A 13,127-nucleotide genomic window follows, 5' to 3' on the forward strand; every position below is an offset into this window, starting at 1 on the left:
TATGCTTTGCCAGAGGCGTATTTGCCTACTGTGTGAGATTAGAAATGGTGGTATTGTAACTGTTAGACCCCATCTTAGCTTAGCGGAATTGGATTTTTTTCCCATTTTAGAAAAGAAACCAAGTCTATCTGCTGTCTGGATATGGTGTTATTAATATGTGGGCATAACTTTGTCCTTGAAGGCTAGCTTGGTGCTGAGGCTAAACCCCACTGATGAGTCTGATGATACACAGGTCCTGCCCAGAGCTGAGAGTTAGAACTGAGACGGACTGGGGCTGTGCCAGACCACAGGGGATGCATCGGGAGAGAGTAAGGGGAGTGCTGCATGGGAGCAAGAAGCAAATGAGATACTTGCTTTGTGGTGGTGGTGTAGATTCCGACCCTACTCATGTCTTTGTATTGGAGAAAGGATGAGCCTGATTGTTTTTGAGCATCTTTGTTTTATTTATTTATTTATTTGTTTGTTTATTTATTTTATTTTATTTAAAAGATTTTATTTATTTACTCATGGTAGACATAGAGAGGCAGAGACACAGGCAGAGGGAGAAGCAGGCTCCATGCCGGGAGCCCGACGTGGGACTTGATCCCGGGACTCCAGGATAGTGCCCTGGGCCAAAGACAGGCGCTAAACCACTGAGCCACTCAGGGATCCCCCTATTTATTTTTATTTTTAAAAATTTTAAAGGATTTTATTTATTTATTCATGAGAGACGCGCACACATACACAGGCAGAGACAAAGGCAGAGGGAGAAGCAGGCTCCGTGCAAGGAGCCTGATGTGGGACTCGATCCCGGGACTTTGGGATCACGACCCAAGCTGAAGGCAGATGCTCAACTGCTGAGCCACCCAGGTGTCCCTTTATAATTGTTTTAAATGAAGCATGCAGACTGAACCCTGATAGCTAAAAAGGACCTCTACTTTTGCTGCATTTTAAGGAAATGTTATAAGATCTAAACTGTTACTTTAATGGCTGTTGTGCTTGATACAATCTAAAGCAATATACCGTCATCATACAGCCACTTTTTAATTCAAGACAAACCTCTGGCTGTAATAGAAATTCCATTCAGCACATTAGCAGATCTCAAGGATTGGTTCATTTTTAAAAATGCTTTCCCCTACAAATGTGATTGAATATTTTATGAAATTTTTTTTCTAATTTGAGAGTAGAGGGAGAGAGAACCACAGACTCCCCTGTTCAGTGCAGAGCCCAACATGGGGCTTAGCCCCATGACCCCGAGATCATGACCTGAGCCAAAATCAAGTCAGACGCTTAACTGACTGAGCCACCCAGGCACCCCCTATTTTAATGAAATTTTAAAATTATTATTTGAGAGCAAGTGAGCTGAAGGAAGAGCAGAGGGAGAGGGTGATTGAAAATTTTGAAAGCTAGATTAATGGTGGGCTGGAGGAAGGCTGGGTTAATAGTGTTTTTACTGGGTGAGAGTGGTGCTGATGTCAAAAAGGTGCCCACTACTTCCTGTGCACTTGAATAATCCCCCCCTTGCTTGCTTAACCATTGTTGATGGAAGAGTTTGTATCTGTCTCATTGATGAATTTTGTTCTGTTCCCATGACTCCTAGGATTGGGTGAAAGAAGTGTGAGTGTGAGGTCATATATCATTGGCCTGTATTTGAGACTTGAGAACAAGTCACCATCACCACAAAAAACTACTGTTTTTTTCAAAGTGTATTTTTTCAACCAGTTCTTCATTTTCTAAGTACTTTGTTGACTTCGGCTGAACTTCTTGTTCTTAGCAAGCCCTTCGTGAAGGAAGCGGTCTGCTGATTTACACCACAGCTGTGCTCCTTACCCAGTCTTGGAATAGCACTTGGAGTAGGTTAGTTGGGCTGCATTGTTTGATAGGAGCTGCTATGTGGCCATGAAGAAACATTTAACCTCTATCACCCTGTTGCTGAGTGTCTTTGTACTAAATCTTTTATATTGCTGTGATTTGGGCTAATAAACCACTTTTATTTACATTTTCTCGTTTAGTTTTAAAATAACTCGGTGAATATCACTGTGTAGGCCAGCAGTCAAAAATTGAAATGTGCCCGACTGGTCCCATAGCTAGTCATGATTTGAACCCAGCATTCAGTTTTGGCTCTCTGGAAACCTATGACAGGGGCTTTTAACCTTTTTTTTTTTTTTTTTTTTAAACCTTGGACTCCTTTGGCAGCTTGGTGAAGTCTGCAAGCCCCTTCTCAGAAACCTGTTTTTTACGTCAAGTAGATATGATTGATTACAAGGAAATGAATTACGTTGTTTTTTTTTTTTAAATGACTTAATATTTATGCTGTAATAACTTCCTACATAGCTGGATCTGGTGGTGGATCAGGTACCATAGTTTCTGGAGTAGTAATGAACATAAATATTTATAAGATCTGTAGCAACAGAAATGTGGTTAAGAGTACATCTGATTTCTCTTCTTGACAGAGTCCTAGTTCCTGCCAGTACGGGTTGTTACCTATGTTCATGTTTAAAGAAAGTGCTAAATTTCAATTAGAGGTCAGTGAAAGTAAAGAAGAACTGTTTTGCCATTCAAGTTGAGGGGCACACCGTTCTGTCCATAGGTCCCAGCTTAAGGACCTCTGGCCTCCGGTGTTTGCTTCCATTGTTTGATTATATTTAGGCGACGGGGAGGGGTAGCTGGGTCCCTTTTCTCCTGGTGTCAGAACCTCAAATCAATGCTGGCAGATCTGTTCTTCTCGGCCAGAACCATTTAAAATCTCAATTACCTAGTGCTGTCATTCCACTGATTTCTGCTTTACTCATTATTTCAAAAATGAGAAATAGAACGTGGGCAAGAAATAGCCCAGTGCTTTTGGAAAGCTATTTGAATACTCTTGGATGTGATTTCCCTGGGAAATCAGACGATAAATGTGACTGGACAGATATGCTTATCTCCTGTATCTGGGGGTCTGGGAGATGCCCTGGCCAGCTCATGAATGCAGATGCCGTCCCTGGGCAGCAGCCAGTGATGTGGTGGCCATTTTGGTGAGCAGTTTCTTTATGATGAGGTATAAAGGAACAGGCCCCTCTCTGTGCCACTTTTGCTCAGGAATGTAGCAGAATAAATGGGGGGGGGGGGCTCTCCCTGGAAAAGCAAGCTGAACAAGCCAGGTCTGCTTTGACAAAAGCTTCCCAATATCCAACGAGGGAGTACTGGAGGGCTGTCCCTACCTGTTGGCTAGAGACGAAAACCCAGGATTGTAAATACAGGCAACAGGCAGATGTCTGTAGACGAGGGCTTTGACTCTGGTGTTAACTTAGGAGAGATTGCTCCTGATAGGTTGATGATTATGTTGGTAATTTTGGTTCTCGCTAAAGTGATGTGGACAGTCCAAGTTCATTGCAGAGGGACAGAAATGTTCCTTGGGCTACATTCCATGGCTTCTACTTTCTAGACCACTCTTTTTCCTGCTTCCAGTTGTGCGAGTTAACTTGAAACTCCCCGTCTGTCCTCCCAGTGCCGAGAGAGAGCTTCTGCCGACATACCCCTTACAGTCATTGCTTGGGGCCCTTCACACTCAGTGTTTCTAATTTTTCCTCAAGGCATCTTAAGTATTTTTTATTATGTATCGTCCACATATGTTTGTTTATTTTTTACAGATTTTATTTATTTATGAAAGAGAGAGAGAGAGAGGCAGAGGGAGACGCAGGCTCCATACAGGGAGCCTGACACGGGACTCGTTCCCTGGTCCCCAGGATCACACCCTGGGCCAAAGGCAGGCGCTAAACCGCTGAGCCACCCAGGGATCCCCTCCACATATGTTTAAACGTTCAATGTCTGAAGGGACAGTGTGTCCTGGTGAGAAAGAGTACACCTCAGTCTGGGTTTTGACTGCCACGTAAGAGCTGGAGGTTTTTAACTGAAGTATGGGGGCAGACGAAGCAGTTTCTTCAGCCCAGACTCGGGGATGATGGCTAGAATGTAAGCTCCAACGACCATGAGCTGGTTCATCTTGGTCACGTTTGTGTAACGCTTTGCACATGTAGTAGGTAGTTAGGAGGTTAAAGTGCGCCATAAAAGGGAATTCTTAGAATTCCCATGGAGGAAGTAGGCTGGTGTGAAGACGTTACACGGGGTTGGGTATGTTCAAGAAGAAAAGCAGTCCAAGAGAAAGGGAGAAGTCCTTGCGTCTTCACGCATAGAAGGAGGAAGAATGTCCACCCTTCCCGAGCAAGGGTACCATCTCAATCTAGGTGAAAGTGCTGTGTTGGTGAAAGGGGCCTTTCACCAGGGCTTGTGTCTTTTGGGTTCTTTCTTGGTGCCCCAAAGGGCTGAAGAAGTACAGAATCTCAGGAAGGTGTGCAGCGTTCAGACCGCAAAACTGGAACAACAAGAGGATCTGCGGCCATTTTGGCACCAGCTGTTTCTGTGAGTGAGTTTTCTTTTTTTATTTCCTGTTTGTTTGCGGTCCACTGTCAACTCCATCGCTCTTAAATGTCTCCATCCTTGGTGATTTCCCTCCCATTGGGTGGAATTCTTGTGCCAGGCCTCTACTTGGGGCCATGGCTTGGGTCCCAGTGCCAGTCCATGGAGACCAGACAGCAAGGCCATGAGATCGCCTGGCCCTTGGCTTCAGTGAATTCATCTAGAAGGGTTTGCACACTAAAATAGTTATAATGAAATTTAAGCCATTGAAAAAAACTGGAAGTGATGAGGGTGTGTGGAAAACAAATGTACCAATAAATGGTGAATATACAAATAGATAAGGTGCTTATCATAGAATGCTGAGTGTCAACTAAGTGTTGTGACTGCTGGAGTTGAAAAATTAGCATTTTGAAATAATGACAGTGAAGACTGAATCAGGCAAAAGTCACCCTCTGATGTAAAATATTGGGGGAAAGTTTGACAAGGAGCCTGTTTATGTGGATGTAAAACGCCTCCTTACAGATTGCTTATTTTTGAGTTGTCTATCAGTTTCCTAGAGCAGCTCCCACAGGTTACCACAAACTTCCTTAAAATGACATGCATTTATCTTAGAGTTCTGGGGATCAGAAGTCTGAAACTAGTCTTAATGGGGCTCAAATCAGGGTGTGGGCAGGGCTGGTTGCTTCTGGAAACTCGAGGAGAATCCATTCTCTGCTTTTCTGGCTTCTAGAGGCCATCTGCGTGTGCTGGCTTCTGGCCCCTTCTGTTTCAGAACCAACCCCGTAGTATGCTCTTCTGGTCTCTGCTACAGTCTTCAGGCTGTCTTCTCTTTTGGACTCTTCTGCGTCCCAGTGGTAAAGCCCCTTTGGGATTACATAATAATCCCCAATAATCCACCACCTTGCCAATTCGAGATCCCTACCACAGCTGCAGAGTTCCTTTTGCCATATAAGGTAACGTTGACGGAAGGTAACGGATAAACATGCTTCTGGGATTAGGATGTGGAGATCCAGAGGGGTGCCCTCTTCAGCCTCCCACGCATTGTTGGAGAAAACAACTTGATAGGGGAAAGATTGAACACCTTGCTCAGGTGATCAGAATCACCAACAAGGGGGAGATAGATGGACATGTGTGCGTCTAGTACCCCGAGAAGCTCCTGTCACCACCTGTTCAGTCCTGTATCTGGAGAATGTTATTCTAAAGAGGCCTGTATTCTTTAAAAGTACTCATGTCAAAAGACACAAGGCTGTGAAAAGGTTTTCTGACTAAAGAAGGCTAAAGAGATGTGGCAACAAAACGTGCTACCTGGCCCTACTCTGTGTCCCATATTGGAGGAAGGATGCTTAAAGGGGATACTGTATCCATTGACAAGTTGGAATATGAATGGTAGTTTCAGTGCAAGTATTGTATTAGTGTTAAAGTTACTCAAGTTCTTATTGCAACTTTCTCTAAGTTTGAAATTCTTTCCAAGTAAAACAAAAAAAAAAAAGAGGGGTGCCTGTCTGGTTCAGTTGGTGGACCATGCAATGCCTGATCTCGAGGTTGTAAGTTCAAGCCCCACATTGGGTGTAGAGATTGCTTAAAGTAAAATAAAGTCTTTTTTTTTTTAAGTAAGCTCTATACCCAGCATGGAGCCCAGTGTTGGGCTTGAACTCACAACCCTGAGATCAAGACCTGAGCTGAGATCAAGAGTTGGACGCTTAACTGACTGAGCCACCCAGGCGCCCCTAAAGTAAAATCTTAAAAAAAAAAATAAGAAAGAGTGCTCCTGGCACAATTGGTCTCCTGTCTGCCTGATGGACATGATGGCAAGATTTTTGGACCCAGAACCAAAAATCTAAGAGGAATAAGGCTCAGGGGACCCAAATAAGCATGTTCTGCTTTGAAGATCTAGTACAGAAGACCATGACCTGTGATATTCATGAGGCAGAAGTTCTAATGGCTAAATTGCTTTTGAGGCTCTTTGTGTCTACACAGTACCCGCCAGGGGCCCCTCCGGAGACCAGGCTGTGGTGGAAACAAGACACGCCAGCAAGAGTAAGAGGGTGGTGTGCCAGTTGGCCCTCCATCCACTCTGGTTCTTGTGGGTCCTGCTGGCTTAGCAGGAAAAGGTCTCGGTGAAAATCTTGCTTGAAAGACCCCACTGTTTCTTTGCTGTATGATGTTTGTTCCTGAGCTGCTGCTAGGACGATGCAGGGCAAGAAGAGGTTTACGGTTTTCTTTCCCCGCGTGTGTGGCAGAGGAGAGGGAGAGCCCAAAGCCTCCTCTTTACTGAAGGCACAGAGCCCCGTATTGTACTATTTTAGATTTACAAGTAGGATCACATTAAAAAGCTATTTAATTAGTTTTACAGGAAAGCTGGTTGAGGACTTTAAAAGGTTCAACTGGAATAGTAGTTGTCTCACTGCTGAGAAACAGGAATAGAAAAAGGAGGGCAGTGCTTCTCAAACTTGAGTGCGCACAAGGATTACCTGATTTTATGTCCTTAAAAGTCTGATCAGGAGGTCTGGGGGCAGGGCCCAGGGCTCCGCACTTCTCACGGTCCAGTCCATTGATGTCAGTGCTGGTGAGTGGAAAGAGAGATGGGGGGCCCTGTAGGAAAATGCAGAAAGCTGTTGCATGGTCCACGGCTGAATCCAAGTGTCTTGAATGTCAACTTACTGTTCCAGGCAGCCTGGAAAGTCCTAGATCTTGCTATGGGAATTGCTAAAGTGAGTTTCTGTTTGATATCCAGGGGTTAGAAATGTTCTCGTGGATTTTGTTAAAAGGGCAGTTGGATAAACCATTCATTTGGGGCTTGATTTGAAGCTCCCAGTACTCCCCAAACCAAAAGGTATTTATACCCCCAGCATTTGAAAAACTGGCAGTGTATGGAAGCCATTTAGTGTCGAAATTTCCGAGGCAAGGAAAGGAACAGTGTCGAAATTTCGGAGTCGTCCTCAATTCCGAAAGGAGATGGAGACCCCGTTTGGTGTGCAGACCTTGCCCTGACAGCTAGAAGGTTCTCAACACAAGGATAAGGGATTATACTTCTTAGTCAACTAAACATGCAACTTACTGAAGCCTGGATTGTGCTTTGATTTCATGGGCATAGGTTGAGTTTGTTTATTTCTGTGGAGAGTAAAATCGGAACAAATTTCAGTTGGAGGTCAGATCTTTTGCAGGTTTATTCAAAATGCAGAGACTAATAAGGGTAAGGATTAGAGGTTACATGCTTCAGTTCTGACCTATTAAGAGCTTTCACTAGCACTTACTGGCCGCTTTGGCCCCAGCAGCCTCTACGTAGGGGGTCATAGAAGACAGGTTGGAGTCTGTTCAGAGCATTGTGTAGAGAAGAAAACCTGTGGGCAGCCTCTTAAGGAGCAAAGAAAAATAAGCATTAAAACACCAGCTCGAAGCAACAGGACAAACTCTTGAGGGCTGCAGGAAATGGAAGCACACACGAGTAAGTGTTAAGACTTAGTAAAGTGAAGGCTAGAAAGAAAACACAGGTTTTTGTTAGGGGATGGGGAGGGATGGAGGTGATTTATACAAGTGGTGTATAAAACACCAGAAGTTGAGAAGAAGACACCAAACCCTAATATTTATCCCAGCTACGGCTATACAAAAAGATGAACTCATGGGTGCTTGGGTGGCTCAGTCATTTAAGTGTCTGACACTTGATTTTCGCTCAGGTTGTGATCTCTGGGTCTTGAGATCGAGCCCTACTTAGGGCTCCCCACCCAGCATGGAGTCTGCTTGAGATTCTCTCTCTCTCTCTCAAATAAATAAAATTAAAAAAAAAAGATTGGCCTTAGCCAAAGGCCATCAGGCCCTTCCAGTCTTATTTCTCCCCCCACCAGAAGGATATCTGGGATGATGCTATGATTGTGTCCTCCGCAAAAGATGTTGAGGTCCCAATCCCCAGTACCCCCAGTGATCTTGTCTGGAAATCGGGTCCTCGCAGGTGGTCAAGTTAAGATAAGGTCATTAGGGTGGGCCCTCATCTGATATGACAGGTATCCTTATAAAGGGACATTTGGGACCAGAAACAAGTACATTGTGAGGACAGGAGAACGTTATTCTACAAGCCAAGGAAAGCCTAAGGAGAAGGCATGAAACGGATTCTTCTCACAGCCCTCAGAAGGAACCGGCCCTGCTGACACGTTGATTTCAGAGTTTTAGCCTCCAGAACTGTGAAGCAATAAATTTGCTGTTTAAGCCCCAGCTTGTACTTTGTTTTGTTTTTTTTTTTCTAAAGATTTATTTATTTATTTATTCATGAGAGGTTTTTTTTTTTTTTAGATTTTATTTATTTATTTATGAGAGACACAGAGCGAGAGAGAGAGAGAGGCAGAGACACAGGCAGAGGGAGAAGTGGGCTCCATGCAAGGAGCCTGACGTGGGACTCGATCCTGGGACTCCGGGATCATGCCCTGGGCTGAAGGCAGGCGCTAACCTGCTGAGCCACCCAGGGATCCCTCCTAGCTTGTACTTTGTTACATTCATCCCAGGGAACGAATATAGGTGGTCTTCAAGATAATTGGATGGCAAATGCAGGAGGGTTTATTATGTATTAGCTGTTACTGCAATAACCCTGCCTAGCAAACAAACTTCAGATTTCAACAGCAGCTTGGAGCAGCAAGTGTTGATTTCTCTCTCCCCCACCTGTGAGGGGTTAGCTGGGGTTCAGTTGATCCAGGCAGGGCTCTGCTGAGCTACCTGAGACGTGTTCTCATGGTGGAAGACAGGAGAGCAAGCGCAGTGGTGTGGGTACATTTCTAGCCTCTGTTCCATGTCTGTCACTGGCCAGTTGGTCAAAGCACATGGCATAGCCAAGCCCAAGGCTGAGAGAGGTGAGGAAGTTCGCTCTGGTAGCATGAAGCCACAGCAAAGATAGGGATGACAGTGGGGTGAAGAATTGAGAACAACTCAGTCTGACTTAAGAATTTTTTTCTTCCAACTTAAGAATTTAATGTAAAATCCAAGGAGTGTTTAATGCCCCTGTCCAGAACTTGTAGTGTTTTTGTTGCTTCTTGTTTGGGTTTTTTTGTTTTGTTTTTAAAGATTTTTTTTTTTGTTTCAGAGAGACAGAGTGGAGGCATGGAGGGGGTGCAGAGGGAGAAGTAGATAACCTGCTGAGCAGGGAGCCCAACGACGCCCGGCTCCATCCTAGGACCCCGGGATCATGACCTGAGCCAAAGGCAGACACTTATCTGACTGAACCACCAGGTGCCCCTTGTTTTTTTTTTTTTTTTTATTTAAGTAGATGCCACAATCACTGTGGAGCCTGACACGGGGCTCGAACTCACAACCCTCAGATCAAGACCCGAGCTGAGATCATGAGTCTGATGCCCAACCGACTGAGCCACTCAGGTGCTCCCGAAATCATGGTGTTTAAGGAAATAGGAAAATGTCTTTTTCAGAGGTAGTAGCACAGACTGTCCATCTTGAGTGGCAAATATGTGAAGGCAATCTTTTTTTTTTAAAAAAATTTTATTTATTTATTCATGAGAGACAGGCAGAGACATAGGCCAAGGGAGAAGCAGGCTCTCTGTGGGGAGCCTGCTGTGGGACTCGATCCCAGGACCCCAGGATCACCACCTGAGCCAAAGGCAGATGCTCAACCACTGAGCCACCCAGGCGCCCTGTGAAGACTGAATCTTAAAATCCCTTATTGCACTTTGAAGCCGTCAACAGATGACCTCTTATTAGGGAAGAGATGGCAAAATCTTGAAGGACAAAAGCAAAGCACTAGCAGGTGCCTCATGAGGTAAACTAGTACTGAGAATTGTAAAGCTAGGCTACATTGCTATGAGATGCCATACGCCTGTGGCTTCCGGGAAGGGACATCATTCAGGAAACTTAGGAAAGGTGCCATCTGGCAAACATTTTCTTGGTAATTAGGGAGCATGAAACCCAAGACTGAGAATTGTTGCACACGGAAGTCAAGGCAGCATTGTTACTTCTCTCCATTCCTTGCTTTTAGTAGCAGGTTCACGACTTGCCTTGGGAAACCATTAGAAATTTCCAGATCTAGAAGTCAGTAGTGCTTCATACATACTTAGTGATGTTACAGTTTACCCCATCACCTCCACGACAAGCAATGCCAGCTCCTGTGAACAGAATGCAAAGGTGATTTTGAGCAGAGGCCCTGGGCCCAGACCACTGGTTTCAAATCCTGGCTCTGGAATACTGGCCCTCTTGCACATCTGTAAAATAGGACTAATAATGGTGACCCTGTCTTCATCCATTTGAGCTGCTAGAAGAAAATGCTGTAGACTCGGGGGTGGGGGTGGTGCTTATAAACACCAAGTTTATTCCTCCTAGCTCTGAAGGCTGGGAAGTCCCTAGAGGCAGGTCTGGCAGGTACATTATCTGGTGGCAGCCCGCTTCCTGGTTCGAAGATGTCCCTCTTCTCTCTTTGTCCATGTAGTGGGAGGGGCAAAGAACTCTCTGTGGTCTCTTTGATGAGGGTGCTAATCCTATTCATAAGGGCTACTCCTTTATGACCTTGTCAGCTCCCAAGGGCACCCTCTCCTGATACTTATACATTGGGGATTAGGATGTCAGCATAGGAACTTGGGGTGACACAAACATTCCATCCACAGCAACTGTCCCCTGGATCATTGTGAGGCTTAGATTGGTACCTGGCACAGAGTAAGGGTACAAGTGTTAGCTTGTATTTTTTTATTATTACTTTTTAAAGATCTTATTTGTTTATTCATGAGAGACACAGAGGCAGAGACACAGGCAGAGGGAGAAGCAGGCTCCCTGCGGGGAGCCCAATGTGGGGCTCGATCCGGGACCCCAGGATCATGCCCTGGGCCGAAGGGAGGCACTCAACCGCTGAGCCACCGGGCGTCCCCAAATGTTAACTTATTATTGACCAGCAAGAATCAAGTTTCAAAAATGAGTCATGCGAAATCTTAATTGATACCACTGCAGCCAAACTCAAGTATTTCGGGTCCCTGCTGCCTTTAAAAGAAATCATGTGGTGGAACCCAAGTGCTATGCCCTCTTCAGTCTTTATACTCCCCAAGAACAGTTATCAGATTTGGTTTTACTTAATTTTTAAAAACTACAATAATTCTCCCAAATGCTCATTTTTTTTCTCCCAATTTCTCTGCACATCTTCAAGGTAACCGGCTATATTAAATGATAATTAAGTGGAGGCAGTAAGGAAGTTAGGTTTTTTTTTTTTTTTTTTTTGATGGGTCCTGGAAGGACTCTATTTAAGGCAGGTTTGGGTGATCTAATATTTGTGTGTTAAGATCAGGTAAGGTTAGATATTTATTATATAAGCTCTGAGAGAGTAGGAAGCAAGCCCTGATGAGCTTCACACCCCCAGACTGGAGCAGACACGCAGTCCTGAACAAAGAGAATGAAAGTGTTAAGTGATCGAAGAAGATTCTGTAGGATGTAAATCATCAGAAAGATAGCACATCTGGTAGTTTGGGTAGGAAAGACCCAGTAAAGTACAAAAGACTTAGCAAGTGATTCAGTGTAGCAGAACTGTGACTAGTTTGGGTTTCAACTTGGCACTGACAGAGAAATTAGCAACCAAAGAAAGTGACGTGACCAGCTTTCTCTTCCAAGGAACAGGTGCATTTAACCTGGCTGGAATCCACAGGCCATCAAAACTGAATTCTTCCTCAGGGAAGAATCAGAGTCCTACATTATTGTTACTGGGAAAGCAGTGGTGAAGTCGGAAAGTAGCATCATTGTGGGTTTCTGTTAGGCGCCTAAGAGCTCCCTGAACACATCACCCCTTTAACACAACACGGCCCGTGAAGGGCCAATAACATCGTCAGAAGTTAGAAAGGTACTTGGCAACATTTATCAGGTGACCTACAACTCCCCTTTAATTATCTGCTACCCTCTACCCCTACTGCTTGGCTCCCGGCCTTTACTTTTACAATTCTTCTTTTTTTTTTTTGTACCATTTAAAATGGTGAGTTTAATGGTATGTGTATCTCAAAAAAGTAAACAAAGGTAGCATTAAAAGTGAAATAGCCAGGAATTATTTTCCACATCTACCATAAAACTCCATATCCTTAACATACATAAATCTGGTTTTAAAAATTTATTTATTTATTTATTTATTTACATATTTTTTTAAATTGGAGTTCAATTTGCCAACATATATCATAACACCCAGTGCTCATCCCATCAAGTCCCCCGTCACCCCCACCCCCCGCCCACCTCCCCTTCCACCACCCCTAGTTCGTTTCCCAGAGTTAGGAGTCTTTCATGTTCTGTCTCCCTCACTGATATTTCCCACTCATTTTCTCTCCTTTCCCCTTTATTCCCTTTTACTATTTTTTTATATTCCCCAAATGAATGAGACCATAAATATTATATGGACCATATATATATATATATATATATATATATATGGAGGACCATATAATATTTGTCCTCCCATTGACTTATTTCACTCAGCATAATACCCTCCAGTTCCATCCACATTGAAGCAAATGGTGGGTATTTGTCGTTTCCAATGGCTGAGGAATATTCCATTGTATACATATCTTTTCTTCGAAATAGCACCTCAGTGGTAGATACATTTAAAAACAAACTGCTCTTCCAGTACCTTCTCACATGGTTGCTTCTTCAGGCTTCAACTTTACTAGATGTCAAACTGATTTCCAAAGTGCAAATTTACACAAAGTATCAATTCACACAGGATCAGGACATCAGAGTTGAAGTTGCTCCATTGCCAATGTTAGAATTAAAAATTTGTTAGAATTTTTGTTAGAATTAAAAATTTT

Source organism: Canis lupus, chromosome X (genome assembly GCF_011100685.1).
Source record: "Canis lupus familiaris isolate Mischka breed German Shepherd chromosome X, alternate assembly UU_Cfam_GSD_1.0, whole genome shotgun sequence".
In the NCBI taxonomy this organism is placed as follows: Eukaryota; Metazoa; Chordata; class Mammalia; order Carnivora; family Canidae; genus Canis; species Canis lupus.